General features: G+C 34.4%; 1 protein-coding gene across 1 annotated transcript in view; it reads left to right on the top strand.

The window, feature by feature from the left end:
* The window catches only part of LOC6048469, a 123445-nt gene that overhangs the window by 9353 nt on the left and 91781 nt on the right, over nucleotides 1–22311 (top strand). Inside the window, 1 exon segment of the mRNA XM_038252072.1 lies at nucleotides 3416–4183. The gene's annotated coding sequence lies outside the window, so the exon portion shown is untranslated.

Below are 22311 nucleotides of genomic sequence, written 5' to 3'. Positions count from 1 at the left end.
AAAAAAAAAATCACATTTCAATTTCAATAATTCAGAAAAATCGAAATTCAAAAATACAAATATTTAAAAATTTTAAGCTTTAACAAAATTTAAAATTCTGATCCGAAAAATCAAGGAGATTTTTTTTTAAATAATAATTTAAATGTAAATTGAAGTCTACTCAAATGAAAACAATCTTAAATGCCCGATTCTACATTGATAATCATATTTAGCTTGTATGGGCTCGTTTAAAAATATTTTGAACTTTTATGGAATTCCAACGTACACCACCGCAAAAACTATTTTTTTCCCAAAATCTAAAATTTTAGTCAATACACTCAACCCCCGGTGGTTGGTCACTTTTTCGTTTGACATTTTTTTAGTTTGTACCCCGTTGGTTGGTCAAAGTCAAACTCAAAAGTGACGAACTGTCACTTTTTACACGGCGCTCACGCACACTATCAAAACAAACGTTTGGTAGTGTGTGTGAACTCCGTGTAAAAGGGGTGTCAAACTAAAAAGTGACCCCGTTCGTTTGACAACAGTTGGTGTCAAACCATCGGGGTTTGAGTGTACTTAGAATTTCGGAAACTTTTGATTGCAAAACAACTGGACAGATGTGTAATGCATTTTAAAACACTCTTTTCATTCAAATGTTGAAACCGAGGCCTGTTATTTCAATTTATCAACTTATTTTTTCGGGAGTCTAAAACTGAAAAAAAGTTTAAGGATTTGGAAAATTAAAAAAAATCCACATTTCAATTTCAATATTTCAGAAAAATTGAAATTCAAAAATACAAATATGAAAAAAACTCCATTTTTTCTAGAATTTTGAAAAATTGAAATTAAGGGATTACAAAATTAAGAAATTTTCAAATTTGGGAACTAAGACATTCAGAAATTCAAATATTTAAAAATTTTAAGCTTTAAAAAAATTGTAAAATTCTGAAATTTAATAATTCCAAAAACCAAAATTTAAAAAGAGATTCTTTACTCAGAAAATTGTAAAATCAAAAATGCAAATATCAAAAAATATAAATTTCAGGAATTTAAAAATAAATGAATTTCAACATTTCGAAAATTCGAAACTTTTAAATTCACGAAACGGGTCACGAAAAGTCTGCGCAACTTTTCTTGACCTCTATCTTTCAGAGTTTTGTACTTAGCTTATAGATTCTAAAGGATCTTCATAATTTTTTTAATTTTATTTAGTTCTTACGAAAACAGAAGAACATCTTTAAAAATAATAGTTATCTTTTTCTACTGATTATCCGAATATTACTCGATTATCCGAAGATTTGTGTATAACTTTGAATATAGAATCCGGAAATAAACCGGTAAACCCCGGGAATTCTAAACTAACGAACTCCACTCTCCATAGCAAAAAGATTTGTTTTGTATGGAAATTGCAAACGAGGGAGAGGGGTGCTGAATTAAAACCTATTTTTGTGCTGACACAGTTTTTCTATGTGGTTTACAAAGTAAACATATTGAAATTACGAGCCATGTTTCCAATATTTGAATAAAAAAAGTGTTTCAACCCTTTACAACCCAATCCCGCCTCTAGACGGGCTTCGATCTAAAAATTCGACAACAATCAATTTTCAACCAACTTTTGATCTACACCCAACCGGCGGTCGCATGATTGTGATACATGGTGGCATGAAAGTATATCAAAATCTGCATGAAAACTGTCCTCATGCATTTTTTGCGATATATGGGTATGACATTTTTTTTCCTTTGCTCTGTCTGTTGACGTCTAAGACCGTAGAAGATCCATCTCGACTATGACATTTTTGCCCGTTACCGACAATTATCGACATTACTGACAGCTTTTTGATTGTATTTCACAAAAAAAATCTTAACCGAATGAAGATTGAACCACCAACTTCTTGGTTATTGATCCGACACGCTACCACCGCGCTATGGACGCTTGATGAACTGAGATTGAAAGAGCACCAACATAATCTTCTCTCTGAAGTGTTGCTCAGAGACGGGCCAGCATTATATGTGTTGGTGAGAACTGCAGATCGCAGAAATGTTTACACGCAGGCAAAAATGATCTACGGGCTTGCTGCAAAAAATGTTATAAAATGTGACATTTTCTGCAGCAAATCCACTAATGCAAATTTTGAGGTATATTTTTCCTTTGGGTGTATAAAAAGCATTGGAAAGAAGAACTCCTAAAATTTTTACTTGTTTTATGTGACTTTGCTAATGTTTCTTAAAATTTAATTTGTATAGAAGTCAACTTTGACTGTATTTATTAATAACATTTGTATGCAGTCATTTTTGTAGTGTCCCAGACTATGCCTCTACGCTGTTTTTACAATTTGAATGCTAATTTTGCCACTTTATAAAAAAAATAGATAGGCAAAATGTAATGATAGGAAACAAACATAAATTAAACAAGATAAATGCAAATTAAAATACTAACAATAAAACACGAAAAACATAAACAAAAGAAGTTTTTCCTAGAACAAAAGTTGCTCAAAATGATCACAGGAAAAATCGTTTTTTTTTTTGCAATCATTAGTTTCCAAAATATCTAGGTATTCAGGAAATTAAAATTATAGAAAAGAGCAGAACATTTTTCCATACTTTAAATCCTTAACATTGAAAAACAAAACAATAGTTTTACGAGTCATTTTGGAAAAAAACTCCAGGATTTAAAATAATTATAACTTTAGGAGTAAAATAAGATTAAATTTTCCAATCAAAAAATCTTGAAAAAAAAAACAAAAGAAAAAACAAACTGTCCCGCCACCCTGTCCCCGAATGCATCTCCAACCACGTCATCGCGCGTCCGCATGGCATGCTGCGAGCTTCGTCGATCCTGCGGCGAGAGGAACGAAAAAAAAAATCGGAGGGAGCAGCTCTCTCCCTCCCTTCCACTATTTCCCCTCTTGCAATATGAAGTGATTTCCATGTCGCACACAAAAGTTATATAATTGTTTTTGTGTGTGCGCGCTGCGGTTGTCAAACTGTGTGCCTGTGTGTGTTTGTTCCCATGGGAACTGGGACAGGACAGAAGCAGCTGGCCCGGCCCGGCCTTCTTTGATGATCCTCATCGAGCGGTGCGCTGAGAGCGCTGGAAGTAGTGCGCGAAGAGATAAGAGGTGAAATTGAGGGGGGAGTAAAAAAAGCTCAACAAGGCAGAAAAAAGGATAACGACCGGATTTTGCAACTCGAGGGGACAAAGCCAAGTGGAGGACGGAAGAAGAAGAAGGAGGAAGAGAACCGACAACAAAGAGGTGACAGTTTAGAGTGGAGATCCTCTTGACTATTATCACGACGAGTGCCCAGACCGAGTGCGGTGCACACCTTTGTCGATGGGCGGGACACGGTTGCTAGAGAAGGGTGGGAATGTCAAGTGGAGAGCGTGGGGTGGGATTTGCGGTGGGATGCCGAGAAATTAAAAGATTATTATTTTAAGTGTGAATTTTTAGCCGAGAATCTAGCCGAAAAGTTGGTGGCGAGAGGAAGAAGAAAACAACAACAACAAAAAACTTGTGTTTGAAGAAAATGCGAAAAGTGTTGGAAGAAAAGAGAAAAGCATCAAAAGAGTATTAAAAAAGTAAAAATATCTATTAAAGTTTAGCGTGAAAGGCAAGAGAGCGAGAGAGAGAGAGGAGGGAAAGGTCGTGAAACACAGTGAAAGAGCCGAAAATATGTGTTGTCGCCGTGACAGTCGTGACACGGAGGAGAAGCAGCGAGGGGGGGAATGAAAAATGAAGAAGAATGTTTGGATCACATTATATAACTTAAAATAGAATCCATCAGAGGTGGCCACGACAAGTGCGAGCGAACGCGCGCGAAAGAGAGAAAACGCGCTCAAACCAAAGCAAGCGTTGTCATTTTTTTGCGTGTGTGTGTGTGTGTTTGCGGGAAGGAATTTGGATAAATATCCAAGCATGCTGTGCGTCGCGTCGCGCCGAGAAGCGTGAAAGTCGCGAAATAGACGCGCGATACACGGAGGGAAAAAATGCACGAGAAGAATTTAAAGAAGAAGAAGAAGGGAAACGTAACATCGTTATCGTTTGAGGTGAAGTGAAGCACGGAGGGAAGAAGAAAACTCTCTCTCTCACTGGATTGAGGCAGATCTGGGTTGGTGGTTGAGTGAAAAATCTACACCAAAAAAAGAAAACATAAATAAATAAAAAGAAGAAAACGCAGCTCCCCAGAATTCAATTTGTCTGTGACTGTGAGGTAAGTGTTGATGTTTATATAATAAAATGTAATCAAATTGTCACGCCTCAGCGAAGGTCCACTTCACGCGCCGAGTAATGATAGGAGAAGCAGAGAATATATTCATGGCACGCTGGGATTTGATGCGTTTCCATGGGGACGCACGGTGGGTCGTTAAAATGGTGGTTGTGTTGTTTTGGGCAACGAGGGAAAAGGGGCTAGGAGGAAAGTTGTTATTTTAAGCAGGGTTTGTGTTAGGAACTAATTATCTGTTTACACACGAAAATAGTAGGCCATGTTGGTTCAATTTGCAGTAAAAACATGCGGTTCTCTAGGTTATGGGTTATGGGTGGTGTTCTGGAAAATTCAATCATTAGCCGGTCTATTGTTTTACAAAACTAGTTCAACAATATCTGATCGGTATTGTTTTCAACCTTCAACCTTTATAAACTGAAACAGGTCCTTGAATTCCTCGGCATTGGTGCACTTCTACGAACTATTATTCAAAGCAGGCTTATTTGGAGGTCAACACTAGTTTTTTTCTATGAAATCTGTACAAATTTTGCAATTTTATACAATTTTAAAAGGGAATAAGTTAAACAAAATTTGCGGTATAAAAAAATTATACTAAACATTAACCTTCTCAAAAACCGTGGAGATTTTCCCTTATCCTGTTTGAAAAAGTCGAGTTTCAACAATTCCCGTCTTCCAAACCCCCCTATCCTTGTCCCTGGAGATAGGCAACTTGAACTTGGAAACCCATCGCATAAACATGACGAAATCCAGTATCGTGTATCATAATTTTTATGTTACATTTTTTTTTTTAGAAAAACTTTGATCAAGAATTATCCAGTATAGGGGAAATTCTCGTATCTTTGGCAGGTTAATCACTCGCACCTAATTCCATCCAATTTGCTGATTTTCACTATTTAAACAACTAAATTTGCAAAACTTATGATATAAACTTGCTTGCTCACTTCTTATTGAGCTATTTATCACTCGATTTCAGTTGAAAACGCTTTTAATTAGCTTTAATTGAATGTCAAAGTTCTTACCTGCCAACATTAGAGGCACGCTGGAATTAGATGCTGTTCCCCTACATGCGTGAACATGAATAAAATTCATGATTTTTTGTCATTTGTATGTGGTTCTTAGCAAAGTAAATTATTTTGTGATTTGAAATCGTAATAACGAATTTAAATTAAAAAATAATTTGCTTAGCTAAGAAAAGAAAAGAAAATTCACCGTGACTTATTAATTCATTTTTTTTATTCTATGGTACTAAGAACTTGATTGCGATAAAAAAAAAGTTCAGCCTGTTCAGCCGATTCCATAAAAATATGAAAATCCATGAAAAACACCAATTCCTTGTAAAAGTCAATATTTAAATATTCAAATATTCAAATATTCAAATATTCAAATATTCAAATATTCAAATATTCAAATATTCAATTGACCAAATTGACCAAATTGACAAAATTGACAATGATTTTCAAATATTCAAATATTCAAATATTCAAATATTCAAATATTCAAATATTCAAATATTCAAATATTCAAATATTCAAATATTCAAATATTCAAATATTCAAATATTCAAATATTCAAATATTCAAATATTCAAATATTCAAATATTCAAATATTCAAATATTCAAATATTCAAATATTCAAATATTCAAATATTCAAATATTCAAATATTCAAATATTCAAATATTCAAATATTCAAATATTCAAATATTCAAATATTCAAATATTCAAATATTCAAATATTCAAATATTCAAATATTCAAATATTCAAATATTCAAATATTCAAATGTTCAAATATTCAAATATTCAAATATTCAAATATTCAAATATTCAAATATTCAAATATTCAAATATTCAAATATTCAAATATTCAAATATTCAAATATTCAAATATTCAAATATTCAAATATTCAAATATCCAAATATTCAAATGTTCAAATATTCAAATATTCAAATGTTCAAATATTCAAATGTTCAAATATTCAAATATTCAAATATTCAAATATTCAAATATTCAAATATAAAAAATAATTCAAATTAGAGCAGTTCTCTACGGAATCGGTCTTTTTTCTTTAATTTTATTTTTTGTATTTTTTAATCCGGCTGAAACTTTTTTGGTGCCTTCGGTATGCCCAAAGAAGCCATTTTGCATCATTAGTTTGTCCATATAATTTTCCATACAAATTTGGCAGCTGTCCATACAAAAATGATATGTGAAAATTTAAAAATCTGTATCTTTTGAAGGAATTTTTTGATCGATTTGGTGTCTTCGGCAAAGTTGTAGGTATGGATATGGACTACACTGAAAAAAATGATACACGGTAAAAAAAAATTTGGTGATTTTTAATTTAACTTTTTGTCACTAAAATTTGATTTGCAAGAAAACACTATTTTTATTTCTTTTTTATTTTTTGATATGTTTTAGAGGACATAAAATGCCAACTTTTCAGAAATTTCCAGAATGGGCAAAAAATCTTTGACCGAGTTATGATTTTTTGAATCAATACAGATTTTTTCAAAAAATCGAAATATTGGACGCAAAAATTTTTCAACTTCATTTTTCGATGTAAAATCGAATTTGCAATCAAAAAGTACTTTAGTGAATTTGGCAAATTGATACGACCCATAGTTGCTGAGATATTGCCATGCAAAGGCTAAAAAACAGGAAAATTGATGTTTTCCAAGTCTCACCCAAACAACCCGCCATTTTCTAATGTCGATATCTCAGCAACTATAAATCCGATTTACAATAATAAAGCATGAAACATTCGTGAAATTTTCCGATCTTTTCGAAAAAAATACTTTCAAATATTTAAAATCAAGACATACATTTCAAATGGGCGTAATATTGAATGTTTGGCCCGTTTGAAATGTTAGTCTTGATTTTATATTTTTGAAAATATTTTTTTCGAAAAGATCGGAAAATTTCACGAATGTTTCATGTTTTATTATTGTAAATCGGATTTATAGTTGCTGAGATATCGACATTAGAAAATGGCGGGTTGTTTGGGTGAGACTTGGAAAACATCAATTTTCCTGTTTTTTAGCCTTTGCATGGCAATATCTCAGCAACTATGGATCGTATCAACAAAGTTCAGTAAAGCAAAATATAGAGAATTTTCTCAGCTTTTCAAAAATATTTTTTTCAAAGGTGGGCAAACATGGGCACTAATTTTTAAAAATGAAAAACTGAGACTATTTTCAAAAAAGTTACCTAAAAATGGTTATAACTTGAAAACGGTGTACTTTATCAAAAATTCACTAAAGTACTTTTTGATTGCAAATTCGATTTTACATCGAAAAATGAAGTTGAAAAATTTTTGCGACCAATATTTCGATTTTTTGAAAAAATCTGTATTGATTCAAAAAATCATAACTCGGTCAAAGATTTTTTGCCCATTCTGGAAATTTCTGAAAAGTTGGCATTTTATGTCCTCTAAAACATATCAAAAAATAAAAAAAATTAAAAATAGTGTTTTTTTGCAAATCAAATTTTAGTGACAAAAAGTTAAATTAAAAATCACCAAAAAAATTTTTACCGTGTATCATTTTTTTCAGTGTAGTCCATATCCACACCTACAACTTTGCCGAAGACACCAAATCGATCAAAAAATTCCTTCAAAAGATACAGATTTTTGAATTTTCACATATCATTTTTGTATGGACAGCTGCCAAATTTGTATGGAAAATTATATGGACAAACTAATGATGCAAAATGGCTTCTTTGGGCATACCGAAGACACCAAAAAAGTTTCAGCCGGATTAAAAAATACAAAAAAAATCGAATGACCGAAATCTCAGAGAATTGCTCATTATCAAAATTGTCAAAATTGTCAATATTGTCAAAATTGTCAAAATTGTTAAAATTGTCAAAATTGTCAAAATTGTCAAAATTGTCAAAATTGTCAAAATTGTCAAAATTGTCAAAATTGTCAAAATTAGAGGTGGGCAAAACCGCTCTTTTTTAGGAGCCGCTCATTTTCGTTCGCTCTTTAAAAAGAGCCGCTCTTTTGAACGGCTCTTTCACTCTTTTTGCAAAATTTTAATGAATAGGGGTTTTTCAAGAATCGTGTGATTTTACAAGTTATTTCACATTGGACTTTTATAAATTTGGCCATACCAAATATTTTTTGAACTTTATGTCCCTCTACTCTGGCCAAAGTCACAAAAAAATAAAAGCAAGAAATTTTAATGAAAAAAAAAGTATAAAAATGCATTTTACACATCCCCAGTTGTTTTGCAATCATCAGTTTTCAATTATCGAAGTAATGATGAACCTTTTTTTTAAACCGAAAAAAAAACTTCTGCATTAGGTACTGTGCAACGGAATTTCACCAAAAATCAAAATATTTTTGATCGATCTCAATTTTTAATTGTTTTCAGTTAATAAGACATCTATTTTCATTAAAAATTGAAAGTTTTTTACTTATATGAACAATCAGTTGCACACTGAAAAGTTTATTTCATTTCGTTTAGAAAATCGTTTACTTTTGGGATTAATTTTTATAAGCATTGCAATTTTTGAAATTGCATTTTCAATTCTCAAAAACAAATTTAACATTTTTTGGAAATTCAATAAATTATATTTATAGCAAAAATCATTCCATATTCAAACGGTTCTTACAAAAGAGCGGAGTTTAGAAAAGAACCGCGGTTCTTTTTTTGTGAGCCACGGTTCGTTCGCTCTTTTCAATGAACCGGCTCTTTGAGCGGTTCGCTCTATTTTTGCCCACCTCTAGTCAAAATTGTCAAAATTGTCAAAATTGTCAAAATTGTCAAAATTGTCAAAATTGTCAAAATTGTCAAAATTGTCAAAATTGTCCAAATTGTCCAAATTGTCAAAATTGTCAAAATTTTCAAAATTATAAAACTTACAAAAATGACTAAAATTACATTAGGCCTGTAAAATAAGTGAATTGTTATATTGTTATATTCAAAGTTTCAACTCCATCCTTTGATGATGCCTGATAAAAGCCCTTAAATTCTTCGAAATAATCAACCCCTTTAAGCAATCAATCGCACTTTGATCATCGTTTTCAGTGCTGACTCCGCGCGGGGAAATTTACGACGTCAGCTGTCATCGTTTCACATCCCATCGATAGTTTATGCTAATGAGTGCGCCCTCTACCACCACCCTTCTCCTCCACGATAATGACAAATTAGTACGGTTTGGGTAAATTATCGCGCCTTTCGGCGTGTGCAATGCAACTTTAATCAGGTGTGAATTAATGCGGCGCGCCCTAATCCGATTAGAGCCGGGCTATGGCGGTTCTCAAAGCTACCACATCTAGTTATCCTTGGCGTTGTTTTCGTGGAACTCGCCACAGTTGTAGCCTGATGTGTCGATTCAACGCGAACGATTTAAAAAAGGTTTTAAAAATCATTGCTTTTGTTAGGCGTTAAACGATTGATTGAAATTGAAAATCACCCACTTTGACCAACCCTCGCGCAGCGTGTAGACAAACGTCAAACCGGCCAAGGTGGCGGAAGGCGCGCAAGGTGCGTGCTATTTTCACGCGCCACCTTCGTCATTTTGCCGCGCTCTTTTCTTTCTTTCCTGGGTGATAATTAATGGCAAATCTTCGCGAACACGACGACAGCAAATTTATCATATTTTTAATCGATCTGCGGCGCCCCTCGCCGGCAGGCGTGAAAAAGCTGTTTCGCGGAAAATACACAAAAGAAAATTTCACCTTTTTTTTTTTTCTTCAAGTAGCGAGTAGCTTAGCCAAGAGGAAGGGTTTCTTTTTTGGGTGGGGTTACACGAAGGGAGGGGACGGAATAATAAGAAAACTTTTTAAGGTTAACCGAGGTGGCAAAAAATCCCAGCAACCCGAGGCTCGGTTGTTTTTGTTTCTTCTTACGGTAGTAGATAGTAGGCCGTGACAGGGGGGGAAACGGATGGCCCAACCCGTGTCCCGCAGCAGGCCATGGGGAGGGGAGAAACGTCGATGTTTGTTATTATTAAGCTGTTCGTCCTGAGCGGAATATTTACGAGGAGCTGTCAGTTTTGGTGGGGACCAACTGTCAGGCTAGTTTTGTGCCCGACCAAGGTCGGCAGCATCATTTATTTACCAGCCTTCGGTGAGCTTGCTGACACTTGCGTTATCGGCAATTTCGGGGGACGACAGCGCAAAAAAAGATTAATTACAAACGTCAATCTGTTGTTCTGTGACGTGGAAGTTTGGGCAACGCTGCACACAGTGAAAATATCGCACGCAAGAGTCCTGAAATTGCATGCAAATTGTACTCGATTGGGCAGAGACATCTGGTGGGAAATTTTAAACCAACACCGCACCAGCTACCCTAGCGCCTCTTTTTCTGGGAAGAAAGTTTGCCTCCGGCCAAAACCGGCATTGCTGTGCATTAATTAGCATCTGCTCACAGCAGGCTCTCAATTGCAATCAAGCTCCATGGCCTGCTGATCCTTGGAAGTGGTCGTTTGCAGCTTGTTTTTGGAATAAACAAGAACATATTTTCATGATGGGCCTGCTTCGATGCCAATTTCGGAGTGGATTTTTTGCCAATCAAACTGATGGCCTACTTTGTTCTGTGTAACTTTCCATCTCATAAACATTTATTAGAACGACTCTGTGTCTGATGTCCGCGACTCGCGCGCTCTTTTTTCGGGAAATGGCCAATTTGCAACTTCTGCGACGCTCGTTCTCTTGTTTTCCATTACTGGCCTTAATTTAGTGCGGGCCGCGTCTTTTTTCCGGGGGGGTCTTTTCCGAACACGGAAGAAAATCCCACAATCAATTGAAAACAACCTCGATAAGCCCGGAGGCAAATAAATTTCTCTATCGCCGCCCGACCACACATTCATCATTCCAACCAGAAGTGGGGGAAAAAGGCCACTAAAATTCCGACCACTTGGCCGGTAAATTCCCCTCCAATTTCCGGTATCTGTCCGGTTCTGATCGGGAGAGTATTAGAACGGAAAATTTATGGACTTTTCCGTCGTCGGACCATTTCCTGCTTTTCTTTTCCCGGTGTGCCATAAAACTCACCACCCGAACCGAAAAAAAAAAAACAGATTGCCGTCATTCGTCCAAAATATTGTTGGGCCCTTCTGCAGCCAGAAAAGCACTAATAACATATCGGTTATTACGGCCCTACCGTCGTCATCGCCGGGAAGGGTCCCAGGACATGTGTTTTTTTCTTCACCTCCCCGCATCAAGGCAGGCGGCGACGGTGAGAAAAGACATTTGTTTGTGTCGCCATGGTCACGAGTGCGCGGCCCGTGGGCCAGATGACTCTCTTTGCTGGCCATGAAGGTTGGCCAAAACGGAAACGCACGCCGCCGATGACCGACTACTTTGACGGACCACAGATGGGTGTGGTGGGTGGTCCACGGGGCGCGCGTAGTTGGCCTTGATTTTTAGATTTCTCAAGGGGGGGAAGAGTTGCGTAAGAGGTGGTGTTGCGATCTTGAGGTTGAGGTTAGGTTCAAGGTAGGTTGGGTCGCTTGTTGACTTTTGGGAATTTCCGAACTAAATTTGAAACTTTGTCCAATATTTGTTTAAATCCTCATTAGTTGAGTATTTTTTGTATTTTGATATATTTTTGTTTTGAATTTATTTTTTATTTTAAAATTTGTATAAAATTTGCTTCTTTGACAATATTTTGAAAAAAAAAATCCTTCTACAAATGGTTTAGAATAGTGCAGAAAGTCGTTAAATTGAACGAGATACAGAGCATTTTATAGTAATGATCAATATTCCTCGAAAATGATAGACGGATTCACCTTTATCGTTAAACATGTTAAAATAAGTTTTATCCTTATTACAGCCAGGCCTGCAAAATGTTTCCAACCCAGCGTACACATGAAGCAAACCAAAATGTCAGTTCACTGCTAGCATCTGACTGTAAGCCTACTGTGTCCGTTCAACCACTGCCGCCTGACTCGTGCCGGTCGGCTGCTGGAGAATGAGAGACGTGAAAAAATGAGCTACACTCACTCAATTCGTGTCGTATGACTGACTCGTAAAATCCTCTCTAAACACTATTTTGACTATTTTTAAACAATTGAATGATTCTAGACTGTACAAAACACTTAAAACAACCATAACTTATATTCAAAATTGCATTTTCACGTATAAATACCAACTTTTTGTGTAAAAACTCGTTTCTTTATGTGTGTGCGTGCAACGTCGAATGAGCGTTGGTCGACTACTGCCTCGCATTGCAGCTGCTCAGTGAGCTAGGGCACTCACGACTGAGTCGGGTTTGTTTATGTCACGGTTTTGCGGTTCAGTGAATGGATCTGAAAAAAATCGTGTATGCGTCGCCGATATTCGCGTCAGGACCCCTGACATTTTCAGCACTGATTACAGCAATTCCTCACGAAAACAGCATTCGAAGAAAAAGTTCTCCAATCGGGCTCAAAATTTTTCTAGGGGTTCACTGGCCGAAATAATTAGACCCGTATTTTTTTGTTTGGCCATTAGGGTGACTTACGCCGACCTACATCGAAAAATGAAGTTAAAAAATTTTGGCAACCAATATTGCGATTTTTTGAAAAAAAAAAAAACAGTATTGATTCAAAAATTCATAATTTGGTCAAAAATTTTTGGCCCGTTCTGGAAATTTCTGAAAAGTTGGCACTTGACGTCCCCTAAAACATATATAAAAAAAAGTGTTTTTTGCAATCCAAGTTTAAGTGACAAAAAGTTAAATTAAAAAATCACCAATTTTTTTACCGTGTATTATGTTTTTTGAGTCCATACCTACAACATTGCCGAAGACACCAAATCGATCAAAAAAATCCTTCAAAAGATACAGATTTTTTAATTTTCATAAATCAATTTTGTATGGACAGCTGGCAAATTTGTATGGAAAATTATATGGACCAACAAATGATGCAAAATGGCTTCTTTTGGATATTTGTTGGAAATTCCCGAACTAAATTTGAATTTAGTCAAAATTTCTCAAAATTTTAGTTGGTTTCAAATGATCGGAAATGTTTCGTATTTAAAGAAGCACTCGAAATGTTCACAAAAAAAAAAAATAGTTTTTTCAGTATGAATTTAGAATTTTCGAGAATATTATACAACGAAACGAAAGTAAAATTTAAAACATTTCATGTATTTTTCTTCAGAAAATTTTACTAGCTTCTCAAATGTTTGTTACTCTGCTCAATAAATATTGATTAAGCCAGTTAAGCTGAACAACATTGTCCAGCGTTGGCAGTCTTTCAGCTAACTTTTCTCATTTTTCTTATTTTGATGAAAATTTTCCCCCCAGAATCAAGCAAGTCTCGTCCTCTCTCTCTCCGGTCCGGTGTAAAACAAATATCTAGCTAATATATCTACTCCAAAATAAAGCCAAAGCCAGTGGCGGCGCTGGTCGGTGGGGGGTCGCTTTGGACCGTTTTCCGCACACCACATCTCGTAGCAACCTGGAAGAAGAAGAAGAAGACGACGACGCCGAAAAACAACCTAAAAGATGGCCACGAGAAAAACATAACGACCAGCAGCAGGCTTGAGTCGTGTAAAAAATGATGAAGCGTTTCGAATGGCCGTTTTTGTGTGTTCTGCTCGACTAACTGCGAGAGCTCGTCGGGCCTAGTCCTACAAACTAATGGTTCAATATTTGGCCGGGGGACAAACCGAAAAATCTTCCTTTTTGCGCGCACTCAAACCCCGACACACACACACACACACACACTCGCATAATCTCAATTCATTAATCAAATGACCGAAAAACCCGCTGGCCTGGTCTGGCTGAGCCAACCTAGCCCCGGCATGGCATGCTGCGACGACTACGACGACGACGACGACGTCGACTAGTAAAGGGATAAGTCCAAGGACAGTTTTCGGTTTTGCCGGCCTACTCCGATTTATATATAGTGTGTGCGAGACGTTCCGCCTTTGCAGATTACACACGGAGGGAAAACACACAACGACTTTGAGAGCGAATAACCGGTGTGGAGCCGGCTTTGAATATTAATATTCGGAATGGACGGCCTGCTGCGATGTGCAGGAAAATCGAGGTAATCTTGGCGGTTTTTTTTGTTTTCGTCTGTTCTTGTGGGGAAAATGTTCGAGTACAATTGCACTGCACGGAAAGGTGGTTTACCTTAAAAGTAAAAAAAATGCCTGTTTTACAATGTGATTTTCCTCTATTTCACAAATGTGTTTTTACACACTTTCTGTGATAAAAATTAAAAAAAATAAACTTAAAACATTAATCATTAAACATTAAACATGAAACAAAAAAAAAAAATGTTTTCTTAAATTTCTTTTTTTGCTTTTTTGAAGTACTATGATTAGGCCGTACAAATATTTTTCAATGTTCAAAGGGTGCAAAAATAAAAATTTAAATAACAAGCCAAAGCCTTAACATTTCAATGAAAAAAGGGTTTTAAATACATTTTGCACTAGAACAATTCTCTGAGATTTCGGTCATTCGTTTTTTTTTGTATTTTTTAATCCGACTGAAACTTTTTTGGTGCCTTCGGTATGCCCAAAGAAGCCATTTTGCATCATTAGTTTGTCCATATAATTTTCCATACAAATTTGGCAGCTGGCCATACAAAAATGATGTATGAAAATTCAAAAATCTGTATCTTTTAAAGGAATTTTTTGATCGATTTGGTGTCTTGGGCAAAGTTGTAGGTATGGATATGGACTACACTGGAAAAAAATGATACACGGTAAAAAAATTTGGTGATTTTTTATTTAACTTTTTATCACTAAAACTTGATTTGCAAAAAAACACTATTTTTAATTTTTTTATTTTTTGATATGTTTTAGAGGACATAAAATGCCAACTTTTCAGAAATTTTCAGGTTGTGCAAAAAATCTTTGAGCGAGTTATGATTTTTTTAATCAATACTGATTTTTTCAAAAAATCGAAATATTGGTCGCAAAAAATTTTCAACTTCATTTTTCGATGTAAAATCAAATTTGCAATCGAAAAGTACTTTAGTAAAATTTTGATAAAGTGCACCGTTTTCAAGTTAAATCCATTTTTAGGCGACTTTTTTGAAAATAGTCGCAGTTTTTCATTTTTTTTAATTAGTGCACATGTTTGCACACTTTTGGAAAAAATTTTTTTGAAAAGCTGAGAAAATTCTCTATATTTTGCTTCTTCGGACTTTGTTGATACGACCTTCAGTTGCTGAGATATTGCAATGCAAAGGTTTAAAAACAGGAAAATTGATGTTTTCTAAGTCTCGCCCAAACAACCCACAATTTTCTAATGTCGATATCTCAGCAACTAATGGTCCGATTTTCAATGTTAATATATGAAACATTTGTGAAATTTTCCGATCTTTTCGAAAACAATATTTTCAAAAATTTCAAATCAAGACTAACATTTCAAAAGGGCCAAGCATTCAATATTACGCAACTAAAGAAGAAGCAAAATATAGAGAATTTTCTCAGCTTTTCAAAAATATTTTTTCCAAAAGTGTGCAAACATGTGCACTAATTTAAAAAAATGAAAAACTGCGACTATTTTCAAAAAAGTCACCAAAATATGGATTTATCTTGAAAACGGTGCACTTTATCAAAATTTTACTAAAGTACTTTTCGATTGCAAATTTGATTTTACATCGAAAAATGGAGTTGAAAAATTTTTGCGACCAATTTTTGATTTTTTGAAAAAATCAGTATTGATTAAAAAATTCATAACTCGTTCAAAGATTTTTTGCACAACCTGGAAATTTCTGAAAAGTTGGCATTTTATGTCCTCTAAAACATATCAAAAAATAAAAAAAATAAAAATAGTGTTTTTTTGCAAATCAAGTTTTAGTGATAAAAAGTTAAATAAAAAAATCACCAATTTTTTTTACCGTAGGTATAACATTTTTTTCCAGTGTAGTCCATATCCATACCTACAACTTTGCCGAAGACACCAAATCGATCAAAAAATTCCTTCAAAAGATACAGATTTTTGAATTTTCACATATCATTTTTGTATGGACAGCTGCCAAATTTGTATGGAAAATTATATGGACAAACTAATGATGCAAAATGGCTTCTTTGGGCATACCGAAGCCACCAAAAAAGTTTCAGTCTGATTAAAAAATACAAAAAAAATCGAATGACCGAAATCCTAGAGAACTGCTCAAATACATTTTGCACTAGAACAATTCTCTGAGATTTCGGTCATTCGTTTTTTTTGTATTTTTTAATCCGACTGAAACTTTTTTAGTACCTTCGGTAGTCCCAAAGAAGCCTTTTTGAACCATTAGTTTGTCCATATAATTTTCCATACAAATTTGGCAGCTGGCCATACAAAAATGATGTATGGAAATTCCAAAATCTGTATCTTTTGAAGGAAATTTTTGATCGATTTGGTGTCTTGGGCAATGTTATAGGTATGGATATGGACTACACTGAAAAAAAAATGATACACGTTAAAAAAATGGTGATTTTTTAGTTTAAATTCTTGTCACTAAAACTTGATTTGCAAAAAAAAACACTATTTTATTTTTTTTAATTTTCTGATATGTTTAACGGGACATCAAGTGCCAACTTTTCAGAATGGGCAAAAAATCTTTGACTGATTTATAAATTTTTGAATCAACTCTGTTTTTTTTTCAAAAAATCGAAATATTGTTCGCAAAAATTTTTCAACTTCATTTTTCGATGTAAAATCGCAATCAAAAAGTACTTCAGTGAAATTTTAATAACGTGCACCGTTTTCAAGTTAAAGTCTTTTTTATGTAACTTTTTTGAAAATAGTCGCAGTTATTCATTTTTTAAAAATTTGTGCCCATGTTTGCACACTTTTAAAACAAATATTTTTGAAAAGCTGAGAAAATTCCTTTTTTGAACTTTGTTGAAACGACCCTGACATTCGTGAAAATTTCCGATCTTTTCGAAAGCAATATTTTCAATTTTTTAAATCAAGATAAACATTTGCGGGAAATCTCTGGATTGGACGCCCTACAAATCATATTTTTTTATGATTTCATAAAAAACTTTCATGATTTCATGACAAGTGATATTTACGTATTCATGAATCAAAGTTCGCAAACCTTCGTTATTTTATATTGGCGTGAAAAATAACCAAGAACTCATTGATTCTCAAAATTTAATTTTCAATTTCGTGAATATACCACGAAAATCGTGAACTGAATTATTCAAGAACTTATGAATCGAAATGCACAATTTCTGAAACATTTTTTTCTCGGTGTATTGCTTGTTTTGGTCACAACTATCAAACCGAACTGATTTGTCATTTGTCAATGTAAAAACATATCATTCAATACACAGAAAAAAAAGTTGAATTTTGGAATGTTGAAAATATGGTAGGTTGAATATTACCTCTTTATTTGTGTAATATTACATAAAAATTTGTAAAAATGTGAACCTGTTAAATATTCATCAAAAACTGATGAAAATTCATCATGTTCTGGGGTAAAATTTATCATTTATTTTGCCACAAAATCTGTCACCATTTCCTGATGAATATTACCATCATTTTTTTTTCTGAGTAGTCTACCATTTGCTAGTGGGCGAAATCGAACCTAAAATCGGACTTTATTGAACGCGGCTGGTTCCCGGGTATGAAAAATAATGTTTCTGATGTAAAAAAATCCGGGGAATCGATTGGTGATGGTTTCATCTACCGCACGAAAAGGCAAATGGTCCATTTTGCCCCAATTCCCCATTTTTTACATTTTTTCTTTTAAAAAAACAGTCTATATTTAGAGCGGAAGCTTCCTGCAGCCATCCAAAATGCACTTTACTTATGTGAAAATGTCCCAAGAATCCAGTAAAAATAACCACTTGCACCGCAAAAATCATCTAGGGTCCATTTAACCCCAATTCCGATAAAAAAGCATTTTTGGCCGTTTTCAAATGTTAGGTCTGATTTTAAAAATCTAAAAAAAAATGTATCGTAAAGATCAGACAATTTTACATAAGAATGACGATTTACACTTGATAGTTTGATACATTTATGTTTATATAGAAATTAAACTAAATAAAAAGATTGAAGAATTAGTTTTGTGTGTGTGTGTGTGTGCAACCAACCAAACGGGACCACGCGGTCGCTTCTTACAAATTGAGTTGTTTCCATGTATTTTTTAGATCTACATTCTATACATGCAAATAACTCGCATAGGCATTTGGAAGGTGTTAGCTCTGCCGAGCTTCGGTGACCCATTTCTACGCTGGCTAGCCGAGCGCGAGGTACTTCAGCTTTATCGACAAGCCCCGCCCTGAAGAACGTTTGGACCAATCCGATTCAAACGTTATTTAGAACTTCCGAACGCTTGTCAAATGGACAAGGACCTAGCGCGTATATAGTTGATAGTAACAGTATTCCTAATTCCAGTCATAGCTCACCAAGTCGCGATGGCCTAGTGGTTAGCATTTTTGCTTACCGATCCAAAGGACGGGGGATCGAACCCTGACTCGAGCGACTATGGTTTTTCGTTCATGTTCAGAGTTTCAAGATTTATATTTCCTATACTTTCTCGTTGGGAGCAGATGGGAATCGAACCCAGGACCATTCGCTTACAAAGCGAACACCGTGACCAGTAAGCCACGGCCGCTCCTTAAGATTTAGGCCAATTTTCCCAATCGCAAAATACATATTTTTTATTTTTATCATCATAAATGTGTCAAACTATCAAGTGCAAATCGTCATTCTAATATTTTCAGATTTTTAAAATCTGACCTAACATTTGAAAACGGCCAAAAATGCTTTTATAGCGGAATTGGAGTTAAATGAATGATTTTTGCGGTGCAAGTGGTTATTTTTACTGGATTCTTGGGACATTTTCACATAAGTAAAGTGCATTTTGGATGGCTGCATGAAGCCTCCGCTCTAAATATAGACTGTTTTTATTTTTAAGAAAAAATGTAAAAAATGGGGAATTGGGGCAAAATGGACACTTTGCCTTTTCTTGCGGTAGATAAAACCATCACCAATCGATTTCTCGGATTTTTTTACACAAGGAATTGCTTTAATATTGGCAAAATATCTATTTCTAATTATTTGAAACATTGTACTTTTTACAATTTTTGAAAATTTACTACAACTTCAAACACCTTTCCGTGTTGTCCGGAAAATCTGTCCGCCATTTCTCATGTCTCTCATCTTTTGCTAGATGTTCTGCCGGCCCGGGTTTTGTTACATGAGCCGGAAACCCAAGATTCTGTGTAGCGCTAACACGACGACGACGACATACACCAAATTGTTTTCGAACATTCCGAGCGATGGGAATTTTGATATCAATTGATTTCGACGTTATGAGATTCATAAAATTTTATGCTCTCGCTGTTGCCTACTACGCTCGGGCTGATCCCAGGAGGCTTTTGTGTTTTTTTTTCGGTTCGGATGTAGCGAAATAGAGTAGTGGTACAACTATAGCCCACCAGGGAGCAGCACATGTGAGCGGGTTGGGTGCGGTTGATAGATAAAGTCGAAGAATGGAACGGGGAAAAACCCCTTTTCGCCATCGTCATTTCACCGTACTACAATGGATGATGATGTAGTAAAATATTTTATTCAAACTGCTTCGTTTCCCCATTTCTATTCATCTTGAAAGCGGTGTAGAAGGGAGAGGGAGGAGTTCCATAATACAATGTATCATTTCGGCAAATGGTCTCCATCTCTATTGATGGAAGGGACTCTACTGGAGGAAAAGTCTGTCGGCGGGCTCTATTGTTGGCGAATTTAATGGCGAAACCGTCAAACTGTAACTTTAGTGGTTGTTCCCCGCTGATCACATGGTTAGGAAGCGCATCGAAGCATGCCGTGTCTGGGGGACGTTGTAGCGCGCACGTGTCATGGCTTGCTTGTTAGGGGGGACACGTGTTGAAGGTCCCTTTTAGAAAGTTATAAACTTGTTCACAAACTTTACAATAATGTAATGTTGGTTTTGCTAACAGCAGAGAGCAGAATCACGATGTTGGTCATTAACGGCTCCTACCATGTCAAAATGCAGAGCTCAAAAGTAAAACCTGTTTTTTTTTTCAAAAGGTCAAAGTGATAAAAATCACTTATATTTAAAGATCTCTGCTTTTTGTTAATCGCACTATTTTCTCTCACTTTTTCCCAGCACCCGCCGAGCGACGAACGGCAAAATAAAAACACCATTTTGTAAAGCGATTTACACCGTTTTGTGCCTGCAGAAATTACCCTTCCTATTCTTGTGTGTGTGTGCTCCATGCAATATTCCACTTTAAAAACGCTCACAGTCCAAAAATCACGTGCCTCCCCTACCAGGTGGGCTCTATCCCACGACGAATCAAAGGAGCCCGTGAAGAGTCAAGGAGGTGAAATTTGACACAAGGGGTAGGAATCAATAAAAAAAACCTTCGAAACATTAGTTTTTAATCACTTTTTCGCCTCAAAAAAACTTTCTAACAAAGTTAAAAAAATAAGTTCAAATTTTATGGTGTAATTTCCCCTTCTTCATGATGCAATTTTACCAAAATTTACGTGCAAAAATTAAAAACACATATTATAAGACGCACATTTCTGCTTATTTATGTAATTTTACACAGTTTTTATGGTAAAATTACACAATTACGCATTTTCAGAATTTTAAGTAGTAGTTTTTGTGTCAGACTATAGACTAATATTATCATACAATCTATGTTAACTTACATCTGTAAACTAAAATTGTTTTATTTTGTGATATCTGGGGATTTACAGACAAATTTGAGAAATAATGCAACAAAGAGTCGTAAATTTAGGCCTTAAACGTTTTTTTATCACTTTATACAGCCATTTCACGTCGAACAGGAAGGATCCAAATCAAAAGTGCTTCAATTCGGTCAAAATAATAAGACCCGCATTTTTTCTTGTGCGGCGGATACAGTGCTTCCATTCGAAATAGGGTGGTGAGAAAACAGTACATCGATCGCTTCCAGCGATTATTTTTTTAATTTGTATTGACAGTTGCTGAAATTGTATGAACAACCAACCAATGAGAAAAACGGGCCAGAAAAAAGTTTTCAATTAAAAAAATCTTGAAATCTATCGATTTTGATTTGTATTGGCAACACTGCTTTTGCTTCAATGTTCATATAATTAATTTTTGAAACATTAAAAATAAAAGCAATAAATTTATTGGTTTTGTGTCGGAAACAAATGATTTAAAAGATAAACACATTTGAAGCGAAGAAATCATGTTGTTATGATTAAAAAATACGTTAAATTATCAAAGTTTCTTAAATTCGAATTTAAAAAGCATATAAATGATACTTATAATTTAATACTTAAAAACACAAGTGTCAGTAAGGGATGGCAGATCGCAGATATTTGAAAAAATATCAATATACGTTATACCAACAAGCTGAACTTAGTCTAAATTTTCAATTCAAAGTTATGTTTGAACAATCTGTTAAATATTAATTAAAGCAATTTGTCCTGGCCAACAATGAAATTATGCTCAATCCACTACGATCAAATAGGTTGTAACACTGTTTTGACAGTTTGAAATTCTTTTTATTTTTTAAAAAATTTGTGATTTTCGTAATTTTTGTATTTTTTGTAATTTATGATTTTTTTATCATTTTTGAAATTTTTGATTTTTAAAAAAAATTGAATTTATATTTTTTGTAATTTTTGTAATTTTTGCTATTTTCGTAATTTTTGTAATTTTTGTATTTTTTGTAATTTTTGTAATTTTTGTAATTTTTGTAATTTTTGTAATTTTTGTAATTTTTGTAATTTTTGTAATTTTTGTAATTTTTGTAATTTTCGTAATTTTCGTTATTTTTGTAATTTTTGTAGTTTTTGTAATTTTTGTAATTTTTGTAAATTTTACAAATTTTGCAAATTTTGTTAATTTTGTAAATTTTGTAAATCTTGTTAAGTTTGTAAATTTTGCAAATTTTGTAAATTATGTAAATTTTGTGAATTTTGTGAATTTTTTAAATTTTGTAAAGTTTGTAAATTTTGTATTTTTTTTTCTATTTTTTCAATTTTGTAAATTTTGTAGGTTTTGTAAATTTTGTTTATTTTGTAAAGTTTGTAAATTTTGTAAATTTAGTCATTTTGACAATTTTGTCATTTTGACAATTTTGACAATTTTGTAAAATAGAACTCTTTTGACAGCTCTGTTCCCACATTCCGTTTCCTGCTTACAGGTTCCTTTCCTTTGGAATCGACTCCACGCGTTCGCCGTAATCTGTTCCC

Source organism: Culex quinquefasciatus, chromosome 1, assembly GCF_015732765.1.
Source record: "Culex quinquefasciatus strain JHB chromosome 1, VPISU_Cqui_1.0_pri_paternal, whole genome shotgun sequence".
Classification (NCBI taxonomy): domain Eukaryota; kingdom Metazoa; phylum Arthropoda; class Insecta; order Diptera; family Culicidae; genus Culex; species Culex quinquefasciatus.
The sequence above is the reverse complement of the archived record's forward strand: the minus strand, read 5'-3'. Positions and strand labels throughout refer to the sequence as shown.